General features: G+C 39.7%; 1 protein-coding gene across 1 annotated transcript in view; it reads left to right on the forward strand.

Annotated features, from left to right (window-relative positions):
- Positions 1 to 1,289: 1,289 nt before the first annotated feature.
- Positions 1,290 to 25,575, forward strand: part of LOC143494169 (uncharacterized) — a 30,864-nt gene continuing 6,578 nt past the window's right edge. The window contains exons 1-2 of the mRNA XM_076992258.1: positions 1,290 to 2,504; positions 25,029 to 25,088. The gene's annotated coding sequence lies outside the window, so the exon portion shown is untranslated. The remainder of the gene's footprint in view (positions 2,505 to 25,028; positions 25,089 to 25,575) is intronic.

A 25,575-nucleotide genomic window follows, 5' to 3' on the forward strand; every position in this document is an offset into this window, starting at 1 on the left:
TTTTGAGGGGTGTTTCTTTTTCTCACATATCGTTTCGGACAACACTGCAAAGAATGTCTCCACTGCCCGCTTGTCAAGCGTGTGCTCCACACATCTGACCAATCACACACAGCTTTCAGTTAATAATGTGGTGGGAAAACACTGAAAAAAAAAGTCTCCACTTTTTTTGTGGAAGGCAATTGACCAAGCTGTATTGCGTTCTATTTTGTGATAATTTAATAATTGCTATAATAAAAGATTTATTTATAAAGCATTGTTATGCAGCATTTTTACTCATCACAAGTGCTTAACAATGTCAATAATGAAACAAAATGTAATAAAATTAGGTTTAAGCTATTAATTAATAATGTAAAAAATATATATGGGGAGCCGTTTGGGAGCCGAAAAGAGCCGGCTCTCCACAGTAAGAAGAGCCATTAGAGCCGCATCTCAAAATAGAGCCGAAAATCCCATCACTACACAGCAGCACTGAACTAGCTGCACCGCTCCTGCAGCTCCGCACGACACTTTCAGGATTCTTCCCACCACAGCCTCGTTTTCGTGCAGGAATTTATCAAAATGGCAACCAGCATGAAATAAACGAATTAAAATAAATCACTGAATTTAACTCACACAGTCTCAGTCAGTCACTCTAACATATTTATAGTATTTTTATTATTATTTTTTCTCTCCCACAACGTTATTATTTTACAGCTTCAAAAACAGGTATTATGCAAATTAGGCGATGACACCATTTTGTGACTTTTAGGATAGCCAATAGCGTCTTTCCTTACTGAGGAGTTGGCAACTTTTACGTTTTCTTGTAAACTTAAAAAACGTGTATTATGTTATTTAAATAACAATTAAAGAACATTTTGATCTGTAAACGGTAGCAGTCTTAAGGGTGAATTTATTGGATTTATATTTCCTGGTCGGAAAACGTAAGCAACACGTAGGAGGAGTTGGATTAGATGCAGCTCCGCCCCCTGGACCGACCAAAAGAAACTATGGACGGTGGGAGGAGTTGGATCTAGATCTAGCTCCACCCCCTGGACTTTTGCTTCTGCAGATACGGATACTTGTTGGCAACGCTGCTCTTACAGACTAGTGATGGGATTTTCGGCTCTATTTTGAGATGCGGCTCTAATGGCTCTTCTTACTGTGGAGAGCCGGCTCTTTTCGGCTCCCAAACGGCTCCCCATATATATTTTTTACATTATTAATTAATAGCTTAAACCTAATTGTATTACATTTTGTTTCATTATTGACATTGTTAAGCACTTGTGATGAGTAAAAATGCTGCATAACAATGCTTTATAAATAAATCTTTTATTATAGCAATTATTAAATTATCACAAAATAGAACGCAATACAGCTTGGTCAATTGCCTTCCACAAAAAAAGTGGAGACTTTTTTTTTCAGTGTTTTCCCACCACATTATTAACTGAAAGCTGTGTGTGATTGGTCAGATGTGTGGAGCACACGCTTGACAAGCGGGCAGTGGAGACATTCTTTGCAGTGTTGTCCGAAACGATATGTGAGAAAAAGAAACACCCCTCAAAAACAGGGGAAGGAACAATTACCTGACGAAAATTAATGTTGCATTGTGTTCCAGGTTTGAAAAGTGCTAAAGTAGGCTAAAGTAGGCTACTTGAAAATGTAACTGTATTTTGTTTCACAACAAATAGATGTCTGACTGAATCGATGTGATAAAAAAGCGAATTATTTCGAATAATTTCGAGTATATGTATAAATATTTAAGTTTAAGGTGCTGGGAAATATTGAAAATGGCCTTTTCCAATATTGAAAATTGACGTACAAGTGCTTAAATTCCACCTTGTAAAGGTGTATGAAGCCGGCATACACGACTTTGTTCATTGCGCTGAAGAGGTGCACGACCTCGCTTCGCACGAGGGTCCTCGCGCAGGGGCGGAGCCACCGCGATTGCGTCATTTTCGGCGCACGGACCCTCGCGCAGGTCGCGACGCGCCAAGTATGCTCTACCACTGGCAGAAACAGAGCAATACGCGCAAGGAGAGGGAGAGACAGCGAGGCACCGAAGGACAAATAAAAACGATGTTGGAAAAAAACTGTGGCACTTGCAGAGCACAAGCGCAATACTGAAGGAAAAAGCGGCTCCCAAATAGGATCCTAAAACGGCTCCCATTGTGGAGCCGGTTCCAATCGTTCACTTCAAAGAGCCGGCTCTTAGAGCCGGATCGTTCGCGAACGACACATCACTATTACAGACAGAGAAGAGACTTTGATGAATCCAGGTACGCAGCAGTCGGTGTGTGCGGGAGAGTTAAAAAGATTGAGTATTAATCTTTTTACACGAGTATTGCTCCAAATCAATATCAGCGTTGGTATCGATATTTGGATCGATCCGCCCACCTCTACCTACCATCACCATCGGACATTACAGACCACAGGTTTCCTTATTCTCAATATCAGCATCGGGCGTTTAGTGGAGTTGCGCCTATTGTCGTGTTGGTGTTTGGAAGTGTTGGACTACTGGTTGACCTGTAAGTACTTAACTTAGTAATACGTACCACTAACACCTTTTAACCACATCTTAACCACACTATTTTGTTCGTTCCGTTACCTCACGGTTGAATCTCGTGTCTTGACTAAGTTGGTGGAAAATTCAATGTGTTAAAGTGTTTTTATAATGGATGTTGTAGCGCTAACTAACCCAGCCAGATAACGTAGCTACTTATTTGATACTATACGAATATAATTATATTTGGTTCTTTTGTTTAGTAGCCCAGTGGTTCCTGTTACAAAGATTAAAGCTTATATGCTAGTTATATTGTACGATTTTATTACTAAAACTCACTTACGCGCATACAGGCGGTATTACGGTAGCGCTTTGGGACACGACACAGAGAGATTGAAATGTTATACATTGATGTTCTGTACTTATCTAAATAATTAAATGTGCCCATATTTTGTTTTTCAGTTATTTTTTAAGTGTGGGAATTTTAAGTCGTATGATACCGAACTCAAATAAGAAGTTGGCAAAATACTGATACATGATTATTCGGTTGTTTATGTTCACTATTTGGGGCTGTGTAAAATACACAAATTGTTTTCAAATTACTCTACACTTTCTAGGGTATTATTCATGTGATTTGCCAGTGTTTTTACTGTAGGATTTTGAAATAATGAGATGGAAAAAATATATTACTTTTTTATACTGTGGTGGACATTTTTATTATTTCATTATATTCCATTATATAATATATATAATAAGAGTTATAATTTTAACTCTGCATAAGAGATATGTAATCACTTGATTAACCATTATATTGGATATGTAGATTAATGATGCACACACATATGTAACCTTTCACTGACACACACATGACACTCATGTGGTCTTGTATAATTTTGGCTGTGTTTTTATGAAGGGAAAGACAGGAGCTCTTTTCTCCATCATTGCTCTGTCTTTGCCTTAGTTTTTTCTCTCCTGTAGGAAAAAAGAAACTTAAAGGCGAAACGAAACTTTGTTTTCTTGGAAGACTGTGAGAGAGCAGAAGGGAAGAGGCCACAGTGGCCTTGAGAAGAACAGAATGAGCCCATTCAGTGCAAAATGCAAGGCACGCAGTTTTGAGATAAGCAGACAGATAACTAGAGAGGAGCAGGTGGGGTTTCGAGGGAGAGCAGCAAAGGTGGGGGGAGTTATCGAAACTTAGAGAGAAATAGAAACTTAGAGAGAGAAAGAGTATGAAAGGGAGGACATCGTCCAGCACAGGCGAGCACCAGTGCACTGGAGAGTTTGTACCACGTATACTTTGGCTATTCTGTACTCACTTATATTACATATAAATTGATCTAAAAGAACTTTTGGTGTCAAGACTTTGCTTGGGTAACTCAGTCAAAACCAATCGGATCATCGGGGTAGTGTTGGGGCCTATCTGGGTCAGGAGAAAATATCCCAACACTCCTCTAAATGGCACTCATCTGGTCTCACTCCTTCACATAAAACTGTAGCAAAGGCCAGTGCAAAAAGTCCACAGTTGCTACCTGACTGCTGAATTTGCACAGCAGGTCTCCTGAGGAGGAAATAGGGTGCTTCTGGACGAAGCATCCAAGACAGCATTTGATGGGTGGTCTTATTAATTGATGCATTCAAACTGTCATAAATGCACACCTTGTTTGACCCACAGAAAATGTTGCTTGCTGTAATCCAGTGATTGTCATTAATGTTCAGTACTTGTACAAATGGCTTTTCTGTCATCCCAACAATCCCTCCCTCAATTATCTTGGCTTCCACTTCTCTCTCTCTATTCTGTGCTCCTAGAAAATGAAATGGTTTGATTTTAGTATTCTTGAGGGTTTATGGAGAGATTTTAATTTAGAGGTATTAACAATATATATTGGTAGAGTACGGCATATGACAAAAAGTGATTTACGAATTTGACCTCTAGTTGACCCCGCCCCTTACCACCCCCTCCCCCCTCCCCCTCCAACCCCCCCCACTTCCCCCCCTTCCTCCCCCCCCCCCCCCCCCGCCCCTCCACCCCACCCCAACTCATGACATCATCATCACATCAATCAACGTCAAGACGACCAAAGAGTATTAAGTTGTGCTTTGATATTTTGCTTGATAAGGTTAATTAAAACATTAATTTGATCTTCTTTGATGTTGACTCTCCGGAGCCGTATAACCCTAGACACCTGCGACACACACACATGCACACACACACACACGCACACACATAAACAAACACGTGCACAAACCCTAGTCACACAGACCAGCGCTAAAAGATAGGGATCTCAGACACACACACCCGTAGTCACACACACACACACACACACACACACGCACACACCCTGAACAGAACAGGAGGATCTCAGACACACAAACACACACACACACACCTACTCCCCTGAACAGAACAGCGCACACACACCCCTAGTCACACACATACATACATACCCCCTAGTAACACAGAACCGCGCATGCGCACACAAATATGCTTACTTTGAATAACTTCAAACAGTTAACAAAACTCTGATGAACCAATGAGGAGGCATTCTCAATAGACCAATCCGGGGTGCGTGTTTAGAGCGCGAGCATTTAAAGAGAGAGAGGGGGAACGTTTCCTTGAGGAGTCAACATGCATTCGACTGTGGTATGCGAATATCCATACAAACCATTTTTTTCCTGAGTGAGGCCCCATACTGACTTGAAGTAACTCTGAGGGTCCTCGGCACGCTGAGTTGACCTCGTCACCTTTCCCTCAATGAATTAACTCAGGTCTTCACACACACACACACACACACACACACACACACACACACACACACACACACACACACACACACACACACACACACACACACATACCGATGCACTCGCACATGACCTTGACTAACGCTGTAGGGAAACCTCCGTCCACTGCCCGCGACACACACACACACACACACACGCGCGCGCCCCCTAGTCACACACTCCCCTAGTCACACAGAACAGCGCACACACAAATATGCCTACTTCAAAGTAGCGTACTTCAAACAATTAACAAACTCTGATGAACCAATGAAGAATCATTCTCAACCGAGTTAAACCACACTGTATAAACATTAAAATTACCTCTTTTAAAATTTTATGTAGAGAACTTGTTAAACTATCAAGTTTATAATGACAATCTTAAAACAATGTAAATATATGTAAAAGATTAATACATTGTTTTATTCACTGTTTTTTTCTGAAAACATGGAACTCAGATTTCAGTCTCCCTATATCAAAGAAACTGCCATAACTTTTTATCAAATGTTGGAATATCTCCTCAGGAATCACCCGACTCTTTTAAAACATATCCTTTCTAAAGTCTGCAGGAGCCTATGATACATGTTGGGTCATAGTGCTTAATATCCATTATGTGAAGCTCCACTGTGTAGCAGAGTTTCAGGGAACTTCCTGAAGACTTATAAAAGGCCGTCCTTTAACAGTAAATGTGGGTTTATCAATAAATGTGACAAACCCATAGAAAGTTGCAAAAAAACACTGGACCGAGGCATGAATTGTGCACCAGTTTAACACCAAGTTTAATCAATGTGCATAGCAGTTCACAAAAATTGCTTCTGGGGCAATTTCTTTAAATTTATCTTAAAGTCCTTTAGCGGGAGCCATGACAGTAGTCACAATGTACATCACATTTTTTACATCACAAAGTGCTGCATCTGTTATTTTAAAACACCAAAGACAGATTGGACATTTTGTCGTTCTGAAATATAAAACATCCACAAATCATTACTAAGTTTGGGCCTGCGGTATTTACATAACAAATTATCAGACTGTTGTGCATGACATGAAAATGTCAGTTGTCTTATCTACTCGCCAGTCAAAAATGTAAGCAGATGGAACTTCATCTTTGATTTCATTAAGGCCAGAGGCTGTAATAACAGAGCCTACAGTTGTAAATAACTCTGAATGTAGTTGGACATGCCAGAAAACAGAGGATGACTGGAGTGGTTAAGACATCATCGTACACGGATATTCTCTGTAATTGCCCTTGTTAGTAGATTCTACCCTCATTACAACCTCTAAAAGTGAGCTGTTTACCGTCGAGCAGTGAAGAACATCGATATCTGGATAGTTGCTATTTTGTGCTGTTAAATCTTTATCTTTTGGTCCCTTAATATGTAGCCCATCATCAATCACACGTTCTACTGTGACTCTACATAGGAAACCTGACCATGAACATGAGCTCACGTTCCTTGTTTTTCTATTGAGTTTTGCATATCTAGTCAAAATTAACCAAACCCTCCAAACACACCTTTCACCAAACAATATGTAACTGAGATGATTGCGGCCAAACATTCTCTTCGTTTAAGGTAAGACACTACAGGTGAATAGGGTAAAAATGTCATCTAGCAATCACTATGAAACTTACCACATTGATTATTGACATTAAGAGAATTACAAGTTTTCTGAAATGTTATGTTTAAATATGCAACTTAGGCGTTATCTAATTAAATATATGTTAATTTGCATTTATTTCAAAAACAGAAATCTAAACAATGCATAAAGTCAGGTTCAAAATTCTTGTTTTGAGATTCTGAATATCTCTTTATTACTTTATAAATCAGAAAAAAACTGTTTACTTACTCTCAATCTAATCATCATTAGAGCATCCCCAACAATAAAAGGACAAACAACAGCAAAACAGAGCAATGTAATGACTAAGTTTAACTTCAATAAAACGCAATCACAGCGCACACACTGCAACCTGTAGAACTTTTACCTTAGATTGTTGTATGTCTGTCCTGCACAATAGTTCCCCAGTCCTGTTTACAACCTAGTCATCCATCCCTGCTCCATATGTACGTGTTGTGCTTCTATGGGGGAAAACGTTAATTAATAAAGTACCCTGTCTTTCAATAATGTCAGTTTTACCCTACAGATTTTTTCTTTAGTGGTAGAATGGACAAAATATTAATAAAAGTGAATGAATACAATGTTTTGTGACTAAAAGTTTTAAACACATACCTATGTTATGTAAAAGTAAAAAATAAATACACCAATTAAACGTGAGGAGATGAACAGGTAGTGATATCCTATACATTTAATTTTATTGGTAAATGCAGGGTTGAGGCAGCAGGTATGACCATTTCTACCTTTAGTGAAGGTGTCTCTGCTATGATGACTGATATGGAGAGGTTGTGGCTGCAGAGCCCAGTATTACTGTCAATGTAATGAAGCTGATATGATCAGATCAGTCTTACTGTCAATGTAATGAAGCTGATATGATCAGGTCAGTCTTACTGTCAATGTAATGAAGCTGATATGATCAGAGCAGTCTTACTGTCAATGTAATGAAGCTGATATGATCAGATCAGTCTTACTGTCAATGTAATGAAGCTGATATGATCAGAGCAGTCTTACTGTCAATGTAATGAAGCTGATATGATCAGATCAGTCTTACTGTCAATGTAATGAAGCTGATATACTCAGAATATCAAAAGCAGAGGTTGTCGCATCTGACACGTCTGCCAGTGTGAAACACAAGTGCAAACCTGAGCACAGCTAAAAAGCTGAAAAGACATCATGAGGAAATGTGTGAGGGACATACATATGGAGCAGGGATGGATGACTAGGTTGTAAACAGGACTGGGGAACTATTGTGCAGGACAGACATACAACAATCTAAGGTAAAAGTTCTACAGGTTGCAGTGTGTGCGCTGTGATTGCGTTTTATTGAAGTTAAACTTAGTCATTACATTGCTCTGTTTTGCTGTTGTTTGTCCTTTTATTGTTGGGGATGCTCTAATCTATATGATTAGATTGAGAGTAAGTAAACAGTTTTTTTTCTGATTTATAAAGTAATAAAGAGATATTCAGAATCTCAAAACAAGAATTTTGAACCTGAGTTTATGCATTGTTTAGATTTCTGTTTTTGAAATAATGTAACGTTCTGCGTAGCGCAGAACAGGGAGACGGACACAAACGCGGAGGAGAGCGAGATTTATTCAAGGAAATTCCAGAAGCAGCATCGATATAACAGGCATGGGTCACAACGGGCAGGCAGTCCAGACATGAAACGCGAACAGACATACTCGGACAGAATAACCAAACACGACGGGGAAACACGGAACAGGCAGGAATACTTTGTAGCGGAAACAAATACTCACTACAAACAGGCAGACAAAGCACAAGGCACGGAGTAGACAAAATCACGGATACTGGACGGGGGAAATACTGGGACTTTATACATAGAAACTAACTAGGGACAGGTGATGGCAATGACACTGGGGCAACAAACAAGGAAACACGAAGACAAACGAGCAGGGCGGGACAAACAGGCAGGGAACACGGACAAAGAAGATCAAATTAATGTTTTAATTAACCTTATCAAGCAAAATATCAAAGCACAACTTAATACTCTTTGGTCGTCTTGACGTTGATTGATGTGATGATGATTTAATGAGTTGGGGTGGGGTGGAGGGGGGGGGGGGGGGAGGAAGAGGGGGGGGGGAGTGGGGGGGGGGAGGGGGGAGGGTAGTGGGGGGGGTTGGAGGGGGAGGGGGGGAGGGGTGGTAAGGGGCGGGGTCAACTAGAGGTCAAAGTCGTAAATCACTTTTTGTCATATGCCGTACTCTACCAATATATAAGTCATCATAACACAATTTATATATCTTGACAATTTTTCTCTAATATTTTGATATTTATCCATATTTTTAATATATATATTTTTAACAAACCTTCCTTCTTGTATATTCTTGTATATCCGCAAATTCTCTTAAAAGGGCAATATGAGTGTCCTGATAAGTCATAACGAAGTCATCGAGTCTAGTCGGTCGTCGTCTCTGGAATAGAATTCTCTTGAGAGCCCACTGGCTTTTTTCCATGATCCTTTGGGTCCTATTGTCTTTTGTGAAATTCTGAAATGAAATTTGCATGCATCAATATTTCATCCATCATAATATTCCCAGTATTTAGCTAAATGCATATTTAACTTTACATGTGTTGTCTTCTTTGAAATTCTCAAAAATTTCTTTGAAAATTGCTGATAAGCAAACCCTACACCATGTCTTCCCAGGTCTCCTAAAACATTTTATGGATGTTAGATTTTACATACATGCATTTCTGAAGAAAGAATCTCAGCGTAAATCATATGTATAGTATGTGAACATTATAAATAAAAGGAAAATGTATATTATTCGTTAAAATGTTCATTGCCTTATCTGATTTTACAAGTGATTGTATGATGTATCCTACCCAGCATCAAACTTGTCCACAGAGCAAGAAGTATGTAGCCAAGTAGGGGGTGAATGTGTTGTAATAGTACACATTAGGAAGGGATGAATGTGTTGGAATAGTACACATTAGGAAGGGATGAATGTGTTGTAATAGTACACATTAGGAAGGGATGAATGTGTTGGAATAGTACACATTAGGAAGAGATGAATGTGTTGTAATAGTTCACATTAGGAAGGGATGAATGTGTTGTAATAGTACACATTAGGAAGGGATAAATGTGTTGTAATAGTACACATTAGGAAGGGATGAATGTGTTGTAATAGTACACATTAGGAAGGAATGAATGTGTTGGAATAGTACACATTAGGAAGGGATGAATGTGTTGTAATAGTACACATTAGGAAGGGATGAATGTGTTGGAATAGTACACATTAGGAAGTGATGAATGTGTTGGAATAGTACACATTAGGAAGGGATGAATGTGTTGTAATAGTACATATTAGGAAGGGATGAATGCGTTGGAATAGTACACATTAGGAAGGGATGAATGTGTTGTAATAGTACACATTAGGAAGGAATGAATGTGTTCGAATAGTACACATTAGGAAGGGATGAATGTGTTGTAATAGTACACATTAGGAAGGGATGAATGTGTTGTAATAGTACACATTAGGAAGGAATGAATGTGTTCGAATAGTACACATTAGGAAGAGATGAATGTGTTGTAATAGTTCACATTAGGAAGGGATGAATGTGTTGTAATAGTACACATTAGGAAGGGATAAATGTGTTGTAATAGTACACATTAGGAAGGGATGAATGTGTTGTAATAGTACACATTAGGAAGGAATGAATGTGTTGGAATAGTACACATTAGGAAGGGATGAATGTGTTGTAATAGTACACATTAGGAAGGGATGAATGTGTTGTAATAGTACACATTAGGAAGTGATGAATGTGTTGGAATAGTACACATTAGGAAGGGATGAATGTGTTGTAATAGTACATATTAGGAAGGGATGAATGCGTTGGAATAGTACACATTAGGAAGGGATGAATGTGTTGTAATAGTACACATTAGGAAGGAATGAATGTGTTCGAATAGTACACATTAGGAAGGGATGAATGTGTTGTAATAGTACACATTAGGAAGGGATGAATGTGTTGGAATAGTTCACATTAGGAAGTGATGAATGTGTTGGAATAGTACACATTAGGAAGGGATGAATGTGTTGTAATAGTACACATTAGGAAGGGATGAATGTGTTGTAATAGTACACATTAGGAAGGGATGAATGTGTTGTAATAGTACACATTAGGAAGGGATGAATGTGTTGGAATAGTTCACATTAGGAAGTGATGAATGTGTTGGAATAGTACACATTAGGAAGGGATGAATGTGTTGTAATAGTACATATTAGGAAGGGATGAATGCGTTGTAATAGTACATATTAGGAAGGGATGAATGTGTTGTAATAGTTCACATTAGGAAGGGGTGAATGTGTTGGAATAGTACACATTAGGAAGTGATGAATGTGTTGTAATAGTACACATTAGGAAGGGATGAATGTGTTGGAATAGTACACATTAGGAAGGGATGAATGTGTTGTAATAGTACACATTAGGAAGGGATGAATGTGTTGGAATAGTTCACATTAGGAAGTGATGAATGTGTTGGAATAGTACACATTAGGAAGGGATGAATGTGTTGTAATAGTACATATTAGGAAGGGATGAATGCGTTGGAATAGTACACATTAGGAAGGGATGAATGCGTTGTAATAGTACATATTAGGAAGGGATGAATGTGTTGTAATAGTTCACATTAGGAAGGGATGAATTTGTTGTAATAGTACACATTAGGAAGGGATGAATGTGTTGTAATAGTACACATTAGGAAGGGATGAATGTGTTGGAATAGTACACATTAGGAAGGGATGAATGTGTTGTAATAGTACACATTAGGAAGGGATGAATGTGTTGTAATAGTACACATTAGGAAGGGGTGAATGTGTTGTAATAGTACACATTAGGAAGGGATGAATTTGTTGTAATAGTACACATTAGGAAGGGATGAATGTGTTGGAATAGTACACATTAGGAAGGGATGAATGCGTTGTAATAGTACACATTAGGAAGGGGTGAATGTGTTGTAATAGTTCACATTAGGAAGGGATGAATGTGTTGTAATAGTACACATTAGGAAGGGATGAATGTGTTGTAATAGTACACATTAGGAAGGGATGAATTTGTTGTAATAGTACACATTAGGAAGGGATGAATGTGTTGGAATAGTACACATTAGGAAGGGATGAATGCGTTATAATAGTACACATTAGGAAGGGGTGAATGTGTTGTAATAGTTCACATTAGGAAGGGATGAATGTGTTGTAATAGTACACATTAGGAAGGGATGAATGTGTTGTAATAGTTCACATTAGGAAGGGATGAATGTGTTGTAATAGTACACATTAGGAAGGGATGAATGTGTTGTAATAGTTCACATTAGGAAGGGATGAATGTGTTGTAATAGTACACATTAGGAAGGGATGAATGTGTTGTAATAGTACACATTAGGAAGGGGTGAATGTGTTGGAATAGTTCACATTAGGAAGGGGTGAATGTGTTGTAATAGTTCACATTAGGAAGGGATGAATGTGTTGTAATAGTACACATTAGGAAGGGATGAATGTGTTGTAATAGTTCACATTAGGAAGGGGTGAATGTGTTGTAATAGTACACATTAGGAAGGGATGAATGTGTTGGAATAGTACACATTAGGAAGGGATGAATGTGTTGGAATAGTACACATTAGGAAGGGATGAATGTGTTGGAATAGTACACATTAGGAAGGGATGAATGTGTTGGAATAGTACACATTACAGGCATGAAAATCTGTCACCTCACCGTTTTTAAGTTGAAAAGGGTGACCTACGCGAATCGACAAGGCAGAAGAGCGAACATTTACCGGTTTCAATCGTTTTCACATTTTGCGGTAAAACAAAGTTACTGCCGTTTGCTACAGTGTTGAACACTGTCAGAGCTAGCCACAAGCTCATGATAAATAGGTAGATAGATAGGCCTATTAAGTTCGCCTCAACCCGGTGTAGTTAACGGTGACATAAAAAAAAAAGTCAAAAGTCAAATTTATTTATATAGCGCTTTTCACAACACGTTGTCACAAAGCAGCTTTACAATCGTATGGGTCCACCCGTATCCAGGGTTGCCAACTCTCACGCATTGAGTGTGAGACACACGCATTTGACACACGCATTTTCCCACGCTCTCACGCCACACTTGCGATATCTCACGCGGAAAAAAAAAATCTAGTTTATTTACCTCTGATCCACATCTATGATTCAATGAGTTACTAGTTCGCTCTGGCGCCAACCACTGGCGATCGATAGATCGCGATATAACACTTAATTTGTGTCCATTTTACGTTTGCCACCCCCCATCACATATAATCATTTGGTATTTTTTACAATACTCCCTGTTGCATCCAGGTACACTATGTCCTCCTTTTTGTTCACCTGTGGAAAATGTCAATGCTCTTCTTGGACCAGAGCATTACACCTTTTGGAAGAAGAGACACCTTTTGAAGAACTTCATGAGATGAGCCAGTTTTTTCATCTATCATTTTCTGCAGACTCAGAATTTCATTTTGATGTTTCCTCTCCTTATGTCAGAACCCCAGGAGGTGGAGCTTCATCTCTGCATCCAGACTCCAATACAGAACTCTTTGGTTTCTGCATATTTTGAAGATAAAGAGCTCTTGGGAGTATGGATACAAGCTGCTGACATATTTGTGTTTTATCTTCTGCTCTTACATGTCGCCTCTGAAGAACATATAGGCTTCACTATGCACTACAACTTCTACTTCCACAGGGTAGTGTAAGGAATGCCACCTGATCTTCCCTAACCAGCCTCACCTGCCTCTCATCACCACATCCCCTTTTCAGTCATACTTATACACCTTCCCCACCATGTCTTAGTCGCGAAGTATTGTCGACTCATGCGTACCGAGCGTTTCAACTGCCTGTTTGAACTCCCGTGTTCTGACCCTTGCTCACTCCCCAGACCTCGTCTCCTGCCCAGCCCTTCTGTACCTCCGGCAGCCATTAAGTTGAAAAGGGTGACCTACGTGAATCGTGTAGATCCAATGAGTTTTTTGTTGGGGGGGTCGGGAGATTATATGTATATATTTTAATTATCATATTGACTTAATAAGCAAACAGAGCACTTCCGAAATCGGCAATTTCAATGACAGTGGCCAGAAGTTTCCACCCAGATCCATCATAGAGGCCAAATAGCGTTTCAATCATACCAACGTTCTTCATTCATGTTATTCATTTACTGCTAAGCGGGAGAGAAGCAGGACCTTATGCTACACCACGGACAAGTCAGAAGAGCGAACATTTACCACATCGTACATTTACCACTACATTTACCACATCGTACATTTACCACTACATTTACCACATACCACATTTACCACATCGTACATTTACCACTACATTTACCAGATCATACATTTACCACTACATTTACCAGATCATACATTTACCACTACATTTACCAGATCGTACATTTACCACTACATTTACCAGATCGTACATTTACCAGTACATTTACCACATCGTACATTTACCACATCGTACATTTACCACTACATTTACCACATACCACATTTACCACATCGTACATTTACCAATATTTGGCATCACCTGTCGCTGTACCCCCGTACACCAGCAGCCACCCCCCCGTCGCCGTATCCCCATGACGTCACATGTCAACCCCCCATCGCCGTATCCCCATGACGTCACACGTCCCGCCCCCCGGTCTTCTCAGCTTTTTAACCCCTGACCCATTTTCATGCCTGCTCCTGGATTCTGCTCTCCCGTTATGACCCTGGACCGTCCCGACCACCCCAAGAGAACATTAATGCTAGTGATTTACCTGTCGTTCTCTGTACACGTGATTTATGTAAATAAAAGCGGTATACTTCCGCAGTTGGATCCCTCTTCATCTGGTCAATACGTTACACGTAGTCATTAAATGATCAATACCCTGAGCATTTAAAAAGAGGAATATTCTGATTAAACCCAATTACCTTAACCCTGTGGCCTAGTAATGCAAAACTGCAGTATGGATGTACTGACCGAATGCCTTCTGCAATAACATTTGTGCACTGCAGTCCCATAAGGGTTATTTTTTTTCTTTCTTCTAAGATTTTTCCATGCTGAATGTGGAATGAAAAAGAATGAAGGTGGTGAAGGAAGAGACTGGATGAAGAATTCCAGTCACTGACATCAAGAATTCCAATCACTGACATCTTCCTCTTCTTGAACATCCTCCTCCTCCTTCACATCTTCCTCCTGCACATCCTCCTCCTCCTCCTGCACATCTTCCTCCTCCTCCTCCTCCTGCACATCTTCCTCCTCCTCCTGCACATCTTCCTCCTCCTCCTTCTTCTGCACATCTTCCTCCTCCTCCTGCACATCTTCCTCCTCCTCCTCCTCCTGCACATCTTCATCCTCCTCCTCCTGCACATCTTCCTCCTCCTCCTGCACATCTTCCTCCTCCTCCTCCTCCTGCACATCTTCCTCCTGCACATCTTCCTCCTCCTTCACATATTCTTCCTCCTCCTGCACATCTTCCTCCTCCTCCTCCTCCTGCACATATTCTTCCTCCTCCTTCATATCTTCCTCCTCCTCCTTCATATCTTCCTCCTCCTCCTGCACATCTTCCACCTCCTGCTGCACATCAAGTAAAACATTAACTTGTCAAATCACTGATTGTTTCAATTCATGTATGTCTACAGAGTACATAAGCATAATTACTTAATTAAAATCTTTATAGCGAGACAGACATGCCGAATTGTTCAGCAACTAAACTTTTTTAGAAGTCTAATATTTACACCATTAGAAATTTAAATACTTAAATGTATTCAACTGTAAATATTTAAAAGGCATAACTCACATTTCCTTCCTTTTTGGATCCATAATACTTGTTTTGAAGTGTTCTCAATGTTTTGGACACTGTCACTGTATGCTTATTAAATTAAAATGGAGCAAACTAATTTTGACAAGACAACATGATGCTTCGAATCAATGCAAGAATGGTTTAACCTTTGGTGACCCTGAATAGCTTACACTTGGACCAATCCAAACATTAATGTAACATACTGCAATTAGAGATGAATGTTATTTGTCTTTAGTCCATTAGTAACTGAATGTAATGCATCAAATGTACGGAAATTCTACAAAGGAAATAAATAGTGTTGCACGGTATACCGATACTAGAGTAGTATCGCGATACTTCTTGATTAAAAATGGTACAATACCCAATTTGCTTAGTATTGGTGCTATAGGACTGGGTGCGTTTATTTTTTTTAAGAGCAGTATTTCCAAAGAGTTCCACACGGGGGCAGTGTCATTGCAGTCATGGCAACCCTGTGGACACATCAAAACCGGTCTACAAACGGTGTTTTAAAGCTGTACCAACCAAAGGAGCCAACACCTCCAACTTAGCAAAGCATCTCTCTGACAGACACGCGGATTTATTTAAAGAATTCAAAGAACGTCAGGTCAGTGATTATGATATAACAATTACATCAAGTCAGAGGAGTTTGAGTGTTTTTCTGTCAGTCTTTTTCATTATGTGGTTTAGGGCAGTGATGACTGAGTTAACTGGTATTGGACTTTTTTATATAACTACCAATGTGGCTAACTGCTAACGTTATGTTTACCCAAACTTCCATGCTGCTAAATATCAAGCGTTCACAAGTAGATCAGCACCAGTTAAACCATCATTTTAAATTGTACTGGTGATTCCAATGCCGGTGTTACACCAGATTCTGTGACCATCGAGTTTTGTGACCACAGGGGGCGCTATTTCATAGTTTCTTTTCACACACACGTGCGCTTTACGAACGCTACATAAACTACACTGATGCGCTTTCTTTTCTCGTTTTGTTGGTGTCCGCGAGCCAAAAGATGACAGATGTTTGTATTTACATTTTATCGTCTCTTAATTATATAAAGGTACTTAAACAAAAATGTTTCATTACATAATTTTACACGAAAAGAGCCAGCTTCATCGTAAGCATGCTCTGTAAGATGCTGTCATTATAAATGCTAATTCTGCCCCTTTGGATAAAATGTTTAAATATAGATTAATAAAATGTTAGGGTTATTTTATTCATTGTTTTCTGCTATTGTGGAGTCACGGTGTACTATTGATTCAGTGGGTCACATATTCTGATGGCCAGTGGAGGAGCTAGACTTTTTTTCAAGGAGTGGCCAAAGGGTGACCAAGGCTTTATCAGAGGGGTCCATATACAAATGGTGAACGAAAGGAAATGCATATTCAGGTTTGCCAAGATCGCTTGGGAAGAGATTTGAGTGTAAATTGTTGGCGAGTGTAAATTGTTTATTTGTTTAATTGTTTAATTAAGTATTATGTCACGATCGACCAATCGCCAGTGGTTAAAATGACCATTTCCAGTGGGGTGGCACTAGGGGTGGCACAGGCTCTGTTGGGGGGGCGGAGCCTGTGCCCCCCCCCACCCCCAGCCCCCCCTTTGGCTCCACCACTGCTGATGGCTGCCATCAGAATTGGAGACCCCAGGCTCACCTGTCCATCCCATTCATGATTTCTTTTGTTGGCTACAATGGTGAGGGGATGGTCAGTCTTATTTAAGTACATTTATGTAATTAAGAGACGATAAAATGTAAGTACAAACGTCTGTCACAGAATCTGGTGTAACACCAGCATGAACATTTCTATTTCTAATAAAGGCAACTGCCATAGACGTGTATTGAGTGTTCATAAATGGATTAGTAAATGAGATTTGGTTGCAAATATAAAGTTAATGATCAAAGAAATTCCATACACTCAAGGACACATAGGCAGAGGTGGGTAGGAACGCGTTACATTTACTCTGTTACATTTACTCAAGTAGCTTTTTGGACAAAAACGTACTTGTGAGAGTAGTTGTAATATGAAAGACTTCTACTTTTACTTGAGTAAATATGTGGTGAGAAAAACGCGATTTTTACTCCGTTACAATCGGATTTGTGCCACGCGCTACCATTACTTTAGTTTTGTAAATAATTTGTCTTTTCAGTGAGAAGACTGACCAACGTCTTGTCATCTGAGTATGTCTGACCAATGAAATGAAGCCGGTCAGTCACGTGATCACATACGCAAACTTTCTCCACCGGTAGCAAGAAAGTGTGGTGACAGAAAAACCTACCGAGCATCCCTGGCCTCATACAGCCAATGTTTACATTACAAATGTGTAAAAATTAGTTATATAATGGTTCAGTGTTGTATAAAGTATTAGAGACCCATACTTGAGTAAAAGTACAAGTACTCTATCAAAAAATTGACTTGAGTAGAAGTTTAAGTGTTCTTTAAAAACTTTACTTAAGTAGAAGTAGAGAAGTATTCAGCATTTTTTGTACTTAAGTATTGCAAGTAGTTTATTAAAAAATGTATTACTCAAGTACTGAAAGTAAAAAGTACAAGTATTATGTTTTGAATTAAAGAAAGCCATCAAAGTTTGATTATCAATTGTTTTTATATATCACTTACACTATACACTACACTATAAAAATGACTGATTAGTCAGCATGAAAAGAGACACGGTTTACTGTTGCAAAAAACACAACTCAGCGTGACATCGCCTTTATGATTGCCAGCTAATGTTAAGTGAATACTGCAGCAGTCATGAACATAATTAGGTTAGTTAGCTAGGATATCTAACCTAACTAGCGCTTACTGACACAGCTAAAGCTGGTGTGTCTTCTGTGCGTTATAATTATAACTTACATTGATGTGTTTCTTCAAGTTCGAAGGTGATTTTTTGAAGGCCAATATTTCACCCTCTTTAGGGAGGCAGGGATGGCATTTCATCCTATAGGAATTTACTTTCACTCCAGCAAACACAAACACTGTCTCTAGGTAGGGCCAGGGTGGTCTCCTTCCTCACCCTCACCGCCACGATCACTCGACGTTGAAAGTGCGGAAGGTGCCAATATATGTACAATAAAACGCCAACAAGCTTATTATGCAGCACTTATGCTGCACTTCTGCTGTTACCAAATACGGTACCATCTCTTTTAATGAGATAAAAAGCGAATTATTTGGAATCATTTAGAGTATATGTGTATTTGTATAAATATCTAAATTAAGCTGAAGGTGCTGGAAAATACTGAAAAAAGACCTTCAAAGTTCCGTACAAGTGCGTGAATTCCACCTTGCAACTTCGCACACACAAAAATCGAGAGGTACACGACCGGAGCCACCAGGATTGCGTCATTTTTGCCACGCGGACCCTTTAGCAGTCAGGACGTGTCAAGTGAACCTAGATTACGAAGCTCAATTGTTCAGTGAAGGCAGCAACAGAGTAAACGAGACACGATCGGAGCATGCACAGTTTTCTCATAAGACAGCCTGATTGCTTGACCCGGTGACAGCGCCAGCTAACATGTTTAAAATTGTAACGAGTAACTATAGAGCACGTAAAAAATGTATCGTAGTAAAAGTATTAAACTGATGGAAAATATGTAGTGAAGTAAAAGTGGAAGTAGGAGAAAAAAATAATACTCCAGTAAAGTACAGATACAGCATTTTAGTACTTAAGTACAGTAGTGAAGTAGTTCTACTTCGTTACTATACAACTATGTAATGGTTATATAATATATTAACATGGCCATAAAGCTCTTAATTAAGTTTTTTAACGTGCTGGGAAATATAGAAATGGACCTTGAAAGTGACGTACAAGTGCTTGAATTCCACCTTGTAAAAGGTGTATGAGCCCAGCAAACATGACTTTGTTCATTGCGCTGAGGCGCGGCGCGCGCGAAGTTACAAAACTCGAGAGGTGCACGACCTCGCGAATCGACAGCACGCGAGACCCTCACGCATGGGCGAAGTCACCGCGATTACGTCATTTTCGCCGTGCGGACCCTCGCAAGTATAAAACCAGGCTTCAGTAAGTTAGTGTCGGCTGGATTTGCCGCTCTTGCGTCTTTGTTATGTGCGCAGCTAACGTCTAGACAATCGATTGTTGTCATTTGTGAATCGATTCTGAATCGTCCACGTTGCGCATCGAGATGCATCTAACAATTGAAAATTTCCCGCACCCCTATAATGTTACATACATTTGATTTAGTTTGGTTAATTTGGCGAGTGTAAATTGTTAGTGGAGGGGAGGTGTAAATAGACACAAATTAAGTATTATATCGCGATCAATTGCCAAGTATAAACGCCTCCGCCGAGCAGAGCCTTTAAGTGCAATTTCGATTGGAGGATCTATTTTTCATTATTAATTTTTTTTGCTGATGCTGGTCCAGCGTGTCGCGTGCCAGTAATTATGCCTCGGCGTGCCCCCTGATATACATACAGTTGTGATCAAATTTATTCAACCCCCACTGAAATAAAGTGTTTTGGCCAGTTTGACATTGATTTTGATCATTTCAGTCATCTTATTTACAATTATATCAAAGAGGCACTTATAAATTAGACAAACATAACATAATATTTATGATGGAATAACCACAAATGTCTTTACTGTGCTCACATCATTATCAGTTTTATTCAACCCCCTAGTGACATTATTTTTTAGTACTTAGTACAACATCCTTTTCCAGTTATGACAGCTTTCAAGCGTGAAGCATAGCTTGACACAAGTGTCTTGCAGCGACCTATGGGTATCTTAGCCCATTCTTCATGGGCAAAAGCCTCCAGTTCAGTCACATTCTTAGGCTTGCGCACTGCAACTGCCTTCTTTAGGTCCCACCAGAGGTTCTCAATTGGATTTAAGTCTGGTGATTGCGATGGCCACTCTAGAATGTTCCAGCCTTTCATGTTCAACCATGCTCTAGTGGACTTGGATGTGTGCTTCGGATCATTATCCTGTTGGAAGGTCCAACGTCTCCCAAGCCGCAGGTTTGTGACTGACTCCATCACATTTTCCTCCAAGATCTCCTGGTACTGAAGGGAATTCATGGTACCCTGCACACGTTGAAGCTTTCCTGTACCATTAGAAGCAAAACAGCCCCAAAGCATAATTGACCCCCCGCCATGCTTCACAGTAGGCAAGGTGTTCTTTTGTTCATAAGCCTGGTTCTTCCTTCTCCAAACATAGCGCTGGTCCATTGTCCCAAACAGTTCTAATTTAGTTTCATCTGACCACAGTACACTGTTCCAAAACCTTTGTGGCTTGTCCACATGACTTTTGGCATACTGCAGTCGACTTTTCTTGTTCTTTGGAGTCAGCAAGGGGGTGCGTCTGGGCGTTCTGGCATGGAGGTCTTCGTTATGCAGTGCGCGCCTTATTGTCTGAGCTGAAACTTCAGTGCCCACATCTGACAGGTCTTTTTTCAGTTCCTTAGCAGTCACGCGGGGATTTTTCTCCACATTACGCTTCAGGTAGCGCACAGCAGTCGCGGTCAGGATCTTTCTCCTGCCACGACCAGGTAACGTTTCCACTGTGCCCATTAACTTGAACTTGCGAATGATACTTCCGATAGTGTCTCTTGGAATATTTAACAACTTCGCAATCTTTTTATATCCATTGCCATTCTTGTGAAGAGCAATAACCTCTTCTCTTGTCTTCTGGGACCATTCTCTTGCCTTCACCATGCTTGGAAACACACCAGTAGATGTCTAGAAGGAGCTGAGTATCACAGTCCTTTTAAATCTGCCTAATTGGTGCTTATCATGCTTGATTGCTGCTCGTTGACATCCACAGATGTTTTCAATACCTGATGGAAAACACTGGAATGAACCTCTGTTCTTAGGAGTGGTAGTCGTAAAGGGGTTGAATAATTGTGTCAATGAAGAAATCACAAAAAGGCCATTTAATACTTTATGACAAAAAAAATTGATGCTATCTTAGTTGCATTTAGTTCTTTAACAAGTCCTTGTAAGATTTCATTATGAACACAATTACAAATGTGCACTGAATTCCATAAAACCCTTCGCAGCATTGGGGGTTGAATAAATTTGATCACAACTGTAGATATATACGGGTGTACTTTTCTTAAGCACAATAACAACATTTGGGAGAAGCTTTGATGCCCCCTCAGGAACTCTTTTAGAAAATGTTTACTGTGTATTGTCTCCCCACCCCACATTGAAATGTAATTTACGCAGAGGTGGGACCAAGTCAGTGTTTTGCAAGTCTCAAGTAAGTCCAAGTCTTTATCCTCAAGTCCCGAGTCAAGTCTCAAGCAAAGACACTCAAGTCAAGTCAAGTCTCGAGTCAAGACAGGCAATAGTCAAGTCAAGTCCCAAGTCTGAAACTTGGAATTTCAAGTCCTTTCGAGTCTTTTTTTTTTTTTACCAATGTTGTAGGTATATTTTAAATGTAAATAATAGACATGTGTTCTTTTTAAAATCTGTATTCTCCTCAAATCTTGATAAAACATGTGCAACTGAAAACACGAAGTATAAAAAAAATTAAAATTACACCTCTTTATTGCACAGTTCAATTTGTTAAACTTAGCTGCAAAAATATTCATACTTTAAACTACAATTTTCCAGAAATAAATATTCTGTGAAAAAGTCATAAGTAGAACTCCATGTTCAAATAAAAAGTGCTGATATTTTCACAGTACAATACAAAGAACCATAACAGCATTTTTCCCTCTCTTCTCTTATCTGGTTTCTTGGAGAACATGTGTGTCCATGTGTGAGTGACACAAGACAAACAAATATAAGAACTGAACAATTAACAGGAATCTGCAACTTTAGACATTTCAGTAAAGTATTCTGCATTGCATTTGCTGGCCAAAAGTCTGTATGTCATCATTGTGCACGATGAATGATGTCCCCATAGCTGAAAACTCGCTCCACTTTTGTCAATATATTTTTTTCTCGACGTAGATGTCTTCAAATACACAATCCATGCTGAGATAGAACTGGATATTATGATGGTGACAGAGAGAGGCTCTCTTCCCCGAGTTCAGATACAGAACCCAGGGTTGCCAACCCTCACGCACTGAGCATGAGACACACGCATTTGACCGTCTTCACACGCTCTCACGCCAGACATCCGATTTCTCACGCCAGAAAAAATCTAGTTTATTTACCTCTGATCCACATCTATGATTCAATGAGTTACTAGTTCGCTCTGGCACCAACCACTGGCGATCGATCGATTGCGATATAATACTTAATTTGTGTCCATTTTACACCCCGCCCGGTAAAAATTTACGTTCGCCAATCCCCCATTTGATTGGTTGTGCTGCAGCTCATGCACGCACACACACACACACACACACGTACAGAGTGTGGAAAAGCAGAGGACCGGTCTGCGTCAGAAGGACGGAAATGAAATTAATGGGGCGCACTTTATAAATATTAATATGCGTTTTAAAATTTAGATTTGGGGTAAAAAAAAATCAAGTCTTTGCAAGTAAACAGGTTCAAGTCCAATTCAAGTCCCAAGTTATTGGTGGTCAAGTCAAAGTCTTAATATTAATGACTCGAGTCTGACTCGAGTCCAAGTCATGTGACTCGAGTCCCCACCTCTGAATTTACGCCCTTGAATTCTGATTATTTTCCCATTGTTAATCGGTTTCTCTTTTTGTAAGTATCCATTGCACGGTAGAAAATTATCTCTAAAGGAATCTAGTCTTGTAAATAGTCACCCTGCAAGATCCGTTGTCTTTTTCAAATCAGTATTCTTACCATTCATCTATGTTTCAGAGCAAACAAAATAAATGACGGCAATAACATGTATTATTTGAAGCTTGCATGTTAATGTTGTGACCCTGAGTTCATGTAGTCTTGGTGAAGGTCGTAGTGATCTGTGGGATGTTAATGTTGTGACCCTGAGTTCATGTAGTCTTGGTGAAGGTCGTAGTGATCTGTGGGATGTTAATGTTGTGACCCTGAGTTCATGTAGTCTTGGTGAAGGTCGTAGTGATCTGTGGGATCAGCATTTGAGTTTTCAACCCATCTGTCATTTTCTCCAGTTGTTTGTACATTGTTATTTATCAGTGACAGCCAATATGCGATCAAATGTACATTTTACTAAAACGTTATGTTGGTGTTTATAGGAAGCTGTGCTTTAGTGCAGGCATGTTCAAAATCCAGACCGGCGGACAATATGCGGCCTGCCAGCACAGTATAAAATGCCCTTGTACAAAAAAGCTATTTTATATTTCACCAGAAGATGGAAGTAGATCTCGCCTATACTGTAGATCTTGAACACCATTTACCAGACCCTCCAGAAAGTCGCGATGTTGCAATTTGCAACTTCAACGCAACTTCAAGCAAACCCCGCGAATTCAGGGCGGTGTTGCAACTTCAGCCAATCAACGCAACTTTCCCGCAAATTTGACCGACAAACTCCCGTCTTACTTCCGTATATACGTTCAAGAGGAGCAGACTGAAAGCAGCATGAGCGACGAAAATAACGGCAAAAAGATCGGGAAAAGCAGTATCCCGGTACACTACATGAAAGCGGGGATAAACTGTCCAGATCCGACCCACAAACTGATTATCTATGGCCCCCTGGATGATATTTAATTACTATTAGAACCGGCCCGCAGGCCACAGCCGCCCGATGGTGTTTTGCACGCACAAACACTACATTCCCCGCGAAGTCACTGCAGCGCACGCAAGCAGCGAGGGTCTGAGATAAAGTTTATAAGTTTAAACTTTAAACTGAGATAAAGTTTAAAGTCAGAGATAAAGTTTATTTATCTCTGATCCATATCTATGAGTTACTAGTTTGCTCTGGCGCCAACCACTGGCGATCTATCTCGATATAATACTTAATTTGTGTCCATTTTACAGGCCGCCCGGTAACAACTTACGTTCGCTAACCCCGCCCCCCCCCGTCAACAATTAATGTTCGCCACCCTCTCCAGGTTCAAATCTCACTTCAAGCGATCTTGAAAAGTTGGCAACCCTGATTAAATAGGTAAATAGATAATTAAAATGGACTACTAAATAGAGGAAACCATACAACATTTACTCCCTATTGTAATGTACTCACAAAAAAGCAAAAACACACCGCAACTTTCATCACAATTTTTTTGAAAAACACCCGCAACATCAAACATTTTGGCCCGCAACAATCACAAAAAAGGCCCGCGAAATCCTGGTGGGACTGATTTACAGCTTTTACAGATACGCTGTAAAAATGACATGGCATTTAATAAGAAATGGCACAGAGATCTACGTTGAGAAAGAGTTCGAATAAAGTAGATGTGTTAGATCTACACCACATATTCATGTTTTACTTTTAATGTCAATTTTAATAAATGTGAAGTGTGGAAATTAAAATTTTTTTCATTCTAATCATTTTCAGTCCAACAGAAATGTTGAAGAAGTTGTCTTAACAGTGAGACATTTGAGATCTTCTGAAGAGGTGAGTTATATTTTAAACCTGCGACTGATAAATTTCTCAGTATAATCCAGATAAATAAGCAACAGTTTAAAGCACACACAGCCTACAGGTAGCCTGTAGGCCCAATTGTACCTTTTGGATTTGGATACATAATGCAGCCTTTGTTGTTTTTGGATCTTTGAACAGACTCCCAATCTCATTATACACACACAGGCTGGGTTATACATCCTTTAACACAGTATTAACACAGTATCTCCCAATCTCATTACACACACAGGCTGGGTTATACATCCTTTTACACAGTATTATCACAGTATCTCCCAATCTCATTATACCCACATAGACAGAGGTATAGACCCTTCTGATCACGACAGTAACTCTGCTATGGAGTTATAATGCTGCCAAAACATTGTAACCAAACAGAACATATTCCACAAATATACTATTTGCAAGCAAACGTAACGTGATTTTCAAATGAAAACCACAACTTACAAATACAAAATGTGAT

Source organism: Brachyhypopomus gauderio, unplaced genomic scaffold, assembly GCF_052324685.1.
Source record: "Brachyhypopomus gauderio isolate BG-103 unplaced genomic scaffold, BGAUD_0.2 sc91, whole genome shotgun sequence".
NCBI classification, from domain to species: domain Eukaryota; kingdom Metazoa; phylum Chordata; class Actinopteri; order Gymnotiformes; family Hypopomidae; genus Brachyhypopomus; species Brachyhypopomus gauderio.